Below are 12600 nucleotides of genomic sequence, written 5' to 3' on the forward strand. Positions count from 1 at the left end.
GTGCATGTGCATGTGAAAATTACTTCTGATTGTGAAGGCAGAAATTGGTATTCTGGTGTACACATCAGTTTCTACAAAAATGATGTGGTGGATAATCTCCAGTTGCTCCTCCAGACATACTCCTTTCATTTTTAACCTTTTTCTTTGTTCTAGAAGAATGATTTTGGGCTGCATTACCTGAAACCCTTGCTATTTGTCTTTTGCTTGCATATTTGACCAATGTGTGGTACCAGCAGGGCTCAAAAAGCAAGAGGAAGGGTGGGAGCTCTGGAATGATAGAGGAAGGATGACCAAAAAGCTGTAAAAACAAAAAGAACACTGGCCAAAATTGTCAAAATCAACCTTTTCAGAACCTTGACAATTAAAGTCCTACTGTAACCAGAGGAGCGTTTACTCAGGAGAAACAGTTGAATCTGGGAAGGAAAGGCGAATTTTGTGGTGATGGAACTTTCCCTATCTTCATCCCCCTCTCCACACCTCCAAGGTAATATTGACAACAGGCAGCTTCAACAACCTTCACAGCTGTGAAAACCAGTAGCCTAGAAGACACTTGAATAAGTAGAAAAGGTTTGCAGCTCCTCATAAAGCCCCCTCCCTAGAGAATTGCCACTATTTTATCCCTCTGGCAGCTCCCTGGGAAAAGCCCATTTACAAGGCTTCATGTAATTTGATCCATCTCAGAACACATTCAGTGGGAAAAGCCCAAACTAAGGGCATATGTCCAAAAACAAACAAACAAAAGAAATCAGTGGCAATGGATTAACACCACAACTGCCTAAGAAGGCACTACCATTTGGGACAAGAGGCTGACCAAAAAACTTAAAAGGAAGATCTGGGTAATGAGATACCCACAGTGGGCTTTGAAAAGCTCTGACATAATTGTGAGAATCTAGAGACCACATGCATGTGCAGGGCTGTGCACGTGCCCAGGAAAACCCTGAGAAGGTCCTATAATCTCTCACTCAAGACAACTTTGTTGAGCCAGATTCAATAAGCATATTTATGGTTTTCATCTCTTTAAAACAGCAGATTTTTGGATCCCCTTGAGTAACCAAGGTAAACTTCGCAAGGATGTATTAATGGATGTTTATACTGTTCTCTAACCACTACATGTGTTTATGGCAAACAACCTTTATTTTTCTCACCACATTTCTTTGTGAGGGCCATCCTCACCAGGACAAGGTATTATGGAAAGAATAGTGTGGTGGTTTGTGGAAAAAAGTCATCTGGGCTGAGCTGACTTTTACAGAAGCAGCAGGAGCAAAGCATCAGAAGAAGGAGCCTGACACCCAAAGGAAAGGAAAAGGTCAAGGAGGGCCTAAGCGTGCTCTAAGTGCTCCTAAGAAGATATTGGATTCCAACTATTTCTAGCTAGGGATTCCTAATGGTAAAAGCTAGGGAGGAAAAAAATGACTGTCTTGAAGAAAAAGAGAAAATGGGGAAAAGGCTTTTTTACTCTTCTTTAAGAATGATGAGAAAAATAGTTTTTTCCGACAGGATAGAGCCCGGCTATGGAAAATTTTATTTACTCTTGGGGCCAGTCTTTTGAACAGATTATTTTTCTTCATTTTCATGTCATAGGGGAGAGAAAACTAGAATTCTTAAGGTAGAAAAAGTAAGATAGCAGCAGGGAAAATCCTAGCCAAGCTGGGCTTCCAGAAATTTGAACTGAATATACTGATTTCATTCATTGTTGATCAGTATGGCTTGTGGCTCTAAGGTTGAGAACCACTGTTCCAGTGAGGCCTTGTTACTAATGACCAAGTGTCTATATCACTAGTGGGTGCTGAGTGAAAAGGCAGCAACTGAGAATCCCTACTCCAATCACCTCTAACAGAATAAAAAAAGATAAATAGCCTGACTGTGGAAGAATTACAGAGACACTGGCAGCAGCTGAGAGAAACATTTCAGAGATACTTGAACACGAAATGAATTTCAAAACTGGAGGGAATAATAGTAATAGCAAACACTGAACATTTTTATTATTACCAGGAACTGTTCTACGTGTAAATGTCATGTAGGTATTAGCTCACTAAATTCCTACAACAATCCTACAAGATAGATACAATTCCATTTTATAAAGAAGCTATCGGAGGTAATGAGAACCTAAGTGACTTTTCCAGTTACTTAGTATGGGAGTCTGTTCCCAGGACGCATACTCCCAACCTTAGATCCTAATTACATAGAAGGTTTTACATTTAATAAAATGGTTATAAATCCTTAGTTTCATAAATATCTGAGTGTAAGCTCCAAGTTAGATTAAGTGATAGTTGATAATAATTAAAATATTTTAAAAAGTTTTGTAACTTACTATAAAAATATTCCCCATAAGACATACCTCTGTTACTAAGTAGTATTATGTAATTACGTTCACATGTATAATAAGGTTTGGAAAAGTCTTTGACAAATATAGACCATGGGTGTCTTGTACTATGCAAACAAGGCTGCCTTAGTATAGTATTATCTATTTGGACAAATGGTATCAGAGAGAAGAACATTACCCTAAAGTCCTCTAAGTGTTCAAAGTTCAGTTATAAGCAAATGACAAGTGTCTCATACATAGATATAGCAGAGGCAGGAATAATGGTACACAAAGCTGATGACCATGCAAGGATTAATCAAAATAATTTCCTTTTTTTTTTAAAAATAAATTTATTTATTTATTTATTTTTGGCTGTGTTGGGTCTTCGTTGCTGTGGGTGGGCTTTCTCTCTAGTTGTGGCGAGCAGGGGCTACTCTTTGTTGCGGGGTGCGGGCTTCTCATTTTCGTGGCTTCTCTTGTTGTGGAGCACGGGCTCTAGGCGCACAGGCTTCAGTAGTTGTGGCACCTGGGCTCCGCAGTTGTGGCTCGTGGGCTCTAGAGCGCAGGCTCAGTAGTTGTGGCGCACGGGCTTAGTTGCTCCGCGGCATGTGGGATCTTCCCGGGCCAGGGCACGAACCTGTGTCCCTTGCATTGGCAGGCAGATTCTTAACCACTGCGCCACCAGGGAAGCCCAAAATAATTTTCTTGAAGCAGAAATATATAAAGGTGAACAAATTAAAACACTCAATTCTAGTGTACCACCAAAGTAAAGCTATTAACATTAAATGTATTTCCTTCCTATGTCTGCAGAGGTTTTTGTTTTACATAAGTATGCTTATATAGTATATACACAATTTTGTATCCTGATTTTATTCTTTACTTAGCATTATAACAGAAATCTTTTCCATATTTTAAACATTCTTTAGAAATATCATTTAAATGACTTTATAATATTTAATCAAACAAGGTGTACCTGATTTTATTACCAATACTATTTTTAACTTTTTAGGTTTTTCAATTCTTTGCTATTACAAATCAGATTTCACCTAACTTCATGCATGTACATTTTTAATAATTATATTTTATATAGAAACATTTCTAAAAATATAGTTATTAAATGAAGTATAATAATATTTTTATGATACTTGGTATATATCGTCAGACTGCTTTCCAAATGGATTATCCTGCATTGCATTACCATCCTCATTCTACTAAAACTACTATATCAAGTAAAACATATGCCATCCCTTATTTATGGAAGTGCCATTTATGTTACACTCATATATATAAGATGTCCTAATTTTAATATTTGTTAATTTGACTTATGAAAGCTGTTGTATTTCTCCCTTTTTCTTTCTCTCCCTTTCTCACTCACTCACTGGAAAATCTGGATATTTCAGTAATATTAACACATACTTAGGAGTCAAATAAGCTTGAATTGGTGTCTTTATTTTGCCACCAAGAAGCCATGTGACCTTAGGCAAATTATTTATCCCTGCTGAGCCTCAGATTCCTCCTATACAAAACAGGGTTAATAATATATATCTTATAGAGTTGTAATAAGAAATATACCAAGGTTTGAATAAATTTGAGTAATAGATACAGTAATAGTAATAGTTGAAGCAGTATTTAGAAAAAAAATCAATATCAACAAATAAAATGGAATCATTTGGATAAATATCTTTGGATATTTAGAACCACGTAACAGTGATATTCAAAATATGTAACAACTGATATGTCCTCTACTCTGACCAATTAAAATGAATGCCTGCACCACTAAAAAGAAGTTAAAATAAAAAAAGGAGTGTAACAGATATGCTAAGGAAGGAAAGAAAATGGAATCGTATAAAATGCTCAATTAAAATCATGAAAGCAGAAAAAGAGTCTAAGACAAAAATAGGAACAAAGAACAAGGTTAACAAATAGAAAGCAGCAACAAATACGGTAAATATTAATCCAGCTATATCAATAATCACATTAAACTTCAGTAGTCTAAATATACCAATTAAAAGATTAACAGAGAGGATCAAAAATAAGACCAACTAGATGTTGTCTACAAGAAACCCACTTTAAATATAAAGTCACATATAAATTAAAAGTAAATGGATAGAAAAAAGTACACCATGCTAATACTAATCAAAAGAAAGCAGAAGTCGCTATGTTAATTTCAGACTGAGTAGACTCCAAGGCAAGGAGAGTCATCAGGGATAAAGAAGAACATTACATAATAGTAAAAGAGTCAATTCTCCAAGGAGACATAACAATCTTTAACGTGTATGTGCCTAACAACAGTGCATCAAACTATGTGAGTCAAAAACAAATAGAATTGCAAAGAGAAATAGATGAATCCACTATCAGAGATTTCAATACCTCTCAGAAATGGACAGATCCACAGTATGGTGACAGATGGAAGCTAAACTTTTGGTGATGTATACACTGTATACACTGTAGTGTATACAGAAGCCAAAATATAATATTGAATACATGAAACTTATGTTATAAACCAATAACAAATTTTAAATAAATAGGACAGATTCAGCAGGCAGAAAATCAGTAAGGACGTAGCTAAACTCAAAACTACAATCAATCCACTGGGTATAATGACATCCATAGACTGCTTCATCCAACAGCAAGAGAATAGTATACATTCTTCTCAAGCTCACATGGACTTGGTGAATACCAACATAGACCACTTTCTGGATCATAAAACACACCTTAAAAGTTTAAAAGAATAGAAAGCATACAATGTCTGTTCTCAGACCACAATAAAATTAAACTTGAAATAAATAACAGAAAGATATTTGGAAAATCCCAAAATATGTGGAGAGTAAACAATGCACTTGTAAATAACACATGGATCAAAGAAGAAATATGAAGAGAAATTTAAAAATATTTTGAACAAAATGAAAATGAAAACACAACTTACCAAAATTTGTAGGATATAGTGAAAGCACTGCTTAGAGGGAAGTTATAGCATTGAATGTATATTAAAAAGGAAGAAAAGTCTAAAATCAATAATCTAAGCATCTACCTCAGGTTTCTGACTACTGTATGAATGCTAGAGTGCTTTCCTTGTGGATCTACCACTCCTGGGCTCAATACTTTCAATAGATAGTCACATTTTGTTTAATGATTTTTATTTTATATTTTAAAAGAAAGTTTCCTCTTTTTATTACAGCTGCAAATTCTACATGATAGAAAAAAACTGGAATTTAGAGATTCTTTTTTTTCAGACTAAGTTACTTTATTTTTTTAAAGTATAGTTGCTGTACAATATTATATAAGTTACAGGTGTACAATGTAGTGTTTCCCAATTTTTAAAGGTTATACTCCATTTATAGTTATTATAAAATGTTGGCTATATTTCCCATGTTCTACAATATATACTTGTAGCTTATTTTATACCTAATAGTTTGTACCTCTTACTCCCCTACCTCTATATTGCCCTTCCTCTCTTCCCTCTCCTTGCTGTTAACCACTCGTTTGTTCTCTATCTCTGTGAGTTTGCTTCTTTTTGTTATATTCACCAGTTTGTTGTAATTTTTAGATTCCACATATAAGTGATATATGACATATGATATATGACATATATGATATATGATATATATAAGTGACAGTATTTGTCTTTATCTCTCTGACTTACTTCACTTAGCATAATGCCCTTTAAGTCCATTCATTTTGCTGCAAATGGCAAAGTTTTGTTCTTTCTTATGGTTGAATAGTATTCCATTGTATATATATACCACTTCTTTATTCATTCATCTGTTGGTGGACACTTAGGTTGCTTTCATACCTTGGCTATTGTAAATAATGCTGCTATGAACATTGGGGTGCATGTATCTTTTAGAATTAGTATTTTCTTTTGGATATACACTGAGGAGTAGAATTGCAGGGTCTATGGTAGGTCTATTTTTAGTTTTTTGAGAAACCTCCAAACTGTTTTCCACAGTGGCTGCACCAATTCACATTCTCACCAACAGGGTACTAGGGTTCCCTTTTCTTCATATCCTCGCCAACATTCCTTATTTGTGTTCTTTGTGATGATAGCCATTCTGAGAGGTGTGAGGTGATATCTCATTGTGTGGTTTTTTTTTTTTTAAGAGTTTTTTTTTTGATGTGGACCATTTTTTTTTTAAGTCTTTATTGAATTTGTTACAATATTGCTTCTGTTTTATGTTTTGGTTTTTTGGCCGTGAGGCATGTGGGATCTTAGCTCCCCAACCAGGGATTGAACCCACATCCCCTGCATTGGAAGGTGAAGTCTTAACCACTGGACCTCCAAGGAAGTCCCTCATTGTGGTTTTGATTTGCATTTCCTGGATGATTAGTGATGTTGAACATCTTTTCATGTGCCTGTTGGTAATCTGCATGTCCTCTTTGGAAAAATGTCTTTTCAGTTCTTCTGCCCATTTTTAAATCACATTGTTTGTTTTTAGGATGTTGAGTTGTATGAGCTGTTCATGTATGTTGGATATTAATACCTTATTGGTCATATCATTTGCAAATATTTTCTCCCATTCAGTAGGTTGTCTTTTTGTTTTATTGATGGTTTCCTTTGCTGTGGAAAAGCTTTTAAGTTTAATTAGGTCCCATTTGTTTATTTTTGCTTTTATTTCCTTTACTTAAGGAGGTGGATCCAAAAAATATTGCTGTGATTTGTGTTAGAGTATTCTGCCCATGTTTTTCACTAGGAATTTTATAGTATCTGGTCTTACACTTAGGTCTTTAATCCATTGTGAGTTTACTTTTGTATATGGTGTAAGAGAGTGTCCTAACGATTTTTAAAAATAGAACTTCTGTAATGACACTTTATTTTAGAAAATTTAGCTCTCTTTAAAAGGAACCAAGATTAAGTTTTAGAGGATAAAATTATCATTCTTCATGATGTCATCATAGAGATATTGAAAGTTATGATATAGAATTTTAAATTTTAGCTTCATGTTTGGAAGTGATCTAAAAGTTTAAACCTCCAAAAAGACCTCAGGTAATTAAATATTCATCAAAATCAGATATGAGTTTTGAATATAAGAAGTTTTCAAATTATATTGTCTCGTCATTCTCAAAGAAACTAAGTGTAAAAGAATACTTGGCTCTCTGTTTCACTTTGTAAGCATTGCTATTATGTCATGTATGCGTTATTCTGTATATATAGTATGGTTACTTATACTTTAGATAATCCGTTTGTCAGAAGATAAAAACTAAGATGCTCTGTGCTCGTAATTTCTCTTTTTATTAAATTAAAACAATTGTTCATTGAAATAAAGTTTTGAGTAAAAATGTTAGTGAATATTTTAGCCACATTTGATTTGAAGCAGCATATTTCATATATGCCTTCCTATTTGTTCTATAAGTTAGTGAATGTGTGGTCTTAGAACACTTTAAATAATTCCTGATTATAAGTCCGGAAAGCAGTTGTTTCAGTTAAACACAGCGATTTAGCAATTTTGTCAAGAACTTGATATCTACAACTATAGTTCAACTATGGGAGCTTGCTATTTTCCAATTAGATAGAGAATAGTGGGACCAAATTTTGAAGTGAAAAATGATTTCATCAGCATAGTTCAAGAAGTTTTGTTAGTGCTAAAGGATCTTGGTAAGAAAGAGCTTATTAATCTTTTCACAGAATTTTGTCACCCAAGAGAGGTAAAAGATAACAAGGCCAATATCAAGGTCAATGAATGCTATTGTCAGAATAAAAATCAAGCAAGATTTCAAAACAAAAACAAAAAAACTTTGGTAGAACCAAAGTCAGCACAGCATCTGGGAGTTTTACTAGAATTCTATAGCCAGTGAACATAAGGAATATTCCTGGATTATCATCATTAGGAAGGATCAAAGTGTTCTAAGAGCACATCCTAAAAAGACTGGATCTCGGTATAAGGGAGAAGGAAACAACAGGTTTAATTTCTGCCCTCAAACAAGACAGCTATAGACAGGAAAGCCATGCACCATGGGGTTGGTCTGGGAGTCTCAGTATTCACACCTGCCCAGTTCAGTCTCCCTCAGTATAGGAAATGATTGTGGTAGTACAGGTGCCAGAGATGGGATCCTGACACTAATTCACAGATCTGTATCTGGTTTTCCAGCAGTAGGATGCTAACATCTTGAAGTGGATCAACATTGGTGTTGTTTAGAGAACCAGAAAAAATAACCAAAAAATCACCAAAACTACATTATTTCTTTCAAATGGCCTTTTCTCGTGTCTAGGAAGGTAGCATAGAGGTAAGCAGTGAGGTATTTTTGTGACATTCTGGTGCCTGAAACAAGAGTTACCGTTTAAAATGATAGTTCTGGTAAGCAGAATTATTCAAAATTGATCACTGAGAGTTGGAGGGAGAAAGTAAGAACACATGAGTGAGCAGAGACATAATTGTCTTAAGAGGGAAACTTTTCCTCAGTGGTAGAATTGTCAGCTTTGAAATAAGTTCTCTGATAGTTTTTACAGGTAACTGAGAGTAATAAAAAGATATCAAATCTGGAAATAGTTGTGGTCTTGAGCGATTCCTTTATTATTTCTGGGTCTCAGTTTCCTCAGATGGAAAAACCCAATAGTCTTTAAAATGTATCAAGCATTAACATTCTGAGACTCCTTTTTCTTACTGCTCTCCCTGCTTTCCTGTTTTGTGCTCAAACTCACTTTTGTATTCTTTCCATTCCATACTGAATAAGTCTCCCTGCTGTTTCTTGTCATCTCTGCCAAGGAGACATCCCTAGAGACTGTTAGTCAGACATAGTACACAATTATCATCAATACCAGACAACCGGTCTTCATCAGGGAAGAGAGGATCACTGAACAAGCATGAAAACAACAGTCCTTGGACTGAAATGAAGGAACACGAAGTATCTATCATCAAGGCAAAAAACACTGGATCACTTTTGTTTTTCTTTATTTTCCTCATCCAGGAAATTTCCAGGAATGTTTTGCCCAAACTAGATAGGAATTGTGGATCATAACACCTTCTTGACTCCTCCTCCTCCTCACCTCCTAGCTTGGGAGATCCTAATTAATTCCCAACAAATCGATTAGCTGGCTACACAGTGTGCCAGCCACCTCCACTCTGTGCTGCCTCTAGTGCTTTCTGCTTGTGGTGCTTACATACATTGTAAAATATGTGTGTGTATGGAGACACAGAAATATGTACATTTTTTTTTTCTGTTTCAGTTTTAAGGAGAAGTCAAACCTTTTCCTGCCTGTGCTAAAAAAAAGTCAAATGATGGATGATTTTGACATTTAATGATATTTAAAGATAGGAATTACCTATACTGGAGAGATCTAAATATAGCCAATTGTAAATTTAGTGTGGATATTTTTATTCTTCTCCTATAAAAGAAAAAATCCTCAGTGTGCTCTGTTGTCATTGAAATGAGATCTAAACCCCAACAGTGGTCATTTTTAGGGGGTTACCAGATCAGTCATTCCATTTAATGCCACATATTCACTGCAGATTATAGAAAGATGAAGAGAGAAAACAATGTAGCCAGTTGTTTGGTGGAAAGGGATTTAAATTTGCAAAGGGCAGCCAGTGAGTCACACATCAGAAAAAGGGGGAGATGATAAAACATGAATTTATTGACCAGAAGATTGCCACCATACCCTACTGTTAGGCACAAAAATAGAAGATGGTGCTGTGAATTGTTAGTTCCATGCCCTAAAAGCCTGGCAGTGCTTTTAAGGAATATTCGGTAGGCTATAGTGATATTCTGAAAATGACAGTTTCTCAAAGAGGCAAGAGTAACATAAATAGGCATTTATTAGGGCAAGTTAGTGTACTGGGCAAACCAGTAGAGCACATGTTCAGGATCTCAGTGGTGCTAGATCTACAGTACCGTAACTACTTTCATCCTATCCAGTACACACTCTGTCGAACATGAGGTATCAGGGCTCATTTGTCTTGTTGAAGGGCCTTTAATGAAATGGAACTTAAACATGAAATAAGGGAAAATTAAGGAAAACATTGCTTAACTCCATGAACTTGTCTGCTACTTGTATCTGTATAGAAAAATATATATTTTCAAATTACTGCTTTTGGACACCTTGTAGCGCTTTACCTTTTTAAAGTTGTTTGTGACAAAAGCTAGAGCTACGTTCCCCAGACTCCACCACTACCAATATAACTATTTATTTATTTATTTATTTATTTATTGGCTGTGTTGAGTCTTCGTTTCTGTGCGAGGGCTTTCTCTAGTTGTGGCAAGTGGGGGCCACTCTTCATCGCAGCGCGCGGGCCTCTCACTATCGTGGCCTCTCTTGTTGTGGAGCACAGGCTCCCGACGCGCAGGCTCAGTAGTTGTGGCACACGGGCTTAGTTGCTCCGTGGCATGTGGGATCTTCCCAGACCAGGGCTCGAACCCGTGTCCCCTGCATTGGCAGGCAGATTCTCAACCACTGCGCCACCAGGGAAGCCCATAACTACTATTTTTAATGGAAAAAAAAAAACTGTATTTGTGGTGGCACAGTCTAGGCAGTTAACATTATTTTTTGTCACACACACACAAATCTGAGGGATTTAACATAATAATGGTTTAATTCTCATGCATACAAAGCCTGGTCAGGTGGCTCTCCTGTCCCCAAACTCCTTTCATGCTGAGTAACCACATCCTGAACAAATGATTTCATGATTGCCATTATAACATCCAGTCAGCAGAAGGAGTGGGTGTGAAGAGTGAATATGAGTGACACCCATTTTTAAGTGCCTTCATTCAGAAGTAGCATACTACTGCCACCTTCTTTCCATTGGCAAGAACTAGTCATATGGTCCCACATAGATTCAAGGAGGCTGGGGAGTTTAGTTTAGCAAGTAGAATATAGTTCCAGTTGCCTCAGCAGAAGGAGTGGGTTTGGTGAGTATCCAGTCAGTTTCTACAAGAGTCTATCCTTCTGGTGATCACGTGTATCTTTCCCTCCATCCCTAGAAAACATATTCCACTTTTCCAGGGAGAGACTCAAGGTTCCACCAGTTGCTCTATCCAGTTCAAAGTTTAGGATCTCTGGGTGATGCAGAGTCCTGTACATGCAACACTGATGAGAATCCTTGTCTTATGACAACTCATGAGCTCAAAAGAGAAGTAGATTGCTCTCCACACCACATCTTTAAAAAATGTTGAAACAGGGACACAATCACAATAATAACCATTCCTAATTATAAAGGAACAAATGGAAACATACAGCAGCGCTTTGTGCATTCAATTATAAAATTCCAATGAATAGACATCGTGAAAGTCCAGATCCTCATCTGTGGGAAGAACTTCACAGTCCACTGTTCCTCCTAGCCCCTGGATTTACTTCTCTGAGATTCTTCTCCATCCATGATTCTTCTTGGTGACATCAAAATTAAGTTTTGGAGAGTATGCCTTCCTAGAGTGCTGAGCAACTGTTGTAGTTTCCTTCCTCTGCCATGATTATTTTAAGACTCTCTGGAAAGGTGCTTTTCTTTTGCAAATGAAAATTTTGGTTGATTTGGTGATAGAATTCCCTCAAAAACCTGGTAGGTTTCTAATCTGCATTTTTCCAGTCAGTTCCATATGCCAGTGACCTCTTTCACAATTATTTCCTAGTCATTGTTTTCATACCCGCTTTATTTCTGTGCTCATTCACCCCTTGTATCTTTCTCTCAATGTAATGGAAGATACCTTGAGACTATCATGTTTCAGTGGGGGAGGGCATACCATTAATCTGACCTTTGGTTATAAGGTAGAGTCACTCTGTTCAACTGAGAAATCTCATTAGATCTTTGTTGATCAAAGCCCTTTTTACTCTCATATACATTTGGAATCCAGACGCTTTTGTTTTTTTCCAAAACTCTAAGACTATGAATTGGGGGGTATTCTATACTACTTCATTTATATTTAAAATAGACATTATTTCCGGAGCTCAGCCCTATCACATTTTTTTAAACCAAATAAACCTACTAACAAACAATCTGCACTATTAAAGTTTTGCTTTTCAACTTCTTTCCCTCAAGCTATAAACTCAGTGGTCTCTGGTCCGCCTCCTATTTTTTTCAATCACCAATTTTACTGACTGTTTCTTAATATACAGCGTGCCATCTTTCTAGTCTCTGATGTTAGGTTCCTTGCCACCTCATTCCTACACTCAACATCAAATGGCAAAGTTTAGCTTTGTTACAGAAACACTCCACTTCAGGCTTCTAATTTCTGCATTATTCATATTAGATTGGGCTTAAATATCAGTGGAAAATTGTTCCTCACTCATATCAGAGTTCAGTAAGGTGAGGAATGGAAAGCTCCACTCTGTTAAGTAACTCAGAGACTCAGGATTCTTCCATGTAGGGACTTCA

The sequence above is a fragment of the Eschrichtius robustus genome, chromosome X (assembly GCF_028021215.1).
Source record: "Eschrichtius robustus isolate mEscRob2 chromosome X, mEscRob2.pri, whole genome shotgun sequence".
NCBI lineage: Eukaryota > Metazoa > Chordata > Mammalia > Artiodactyla > Eschrichtiidae > Eschrichtius > Eschrichtius robustus.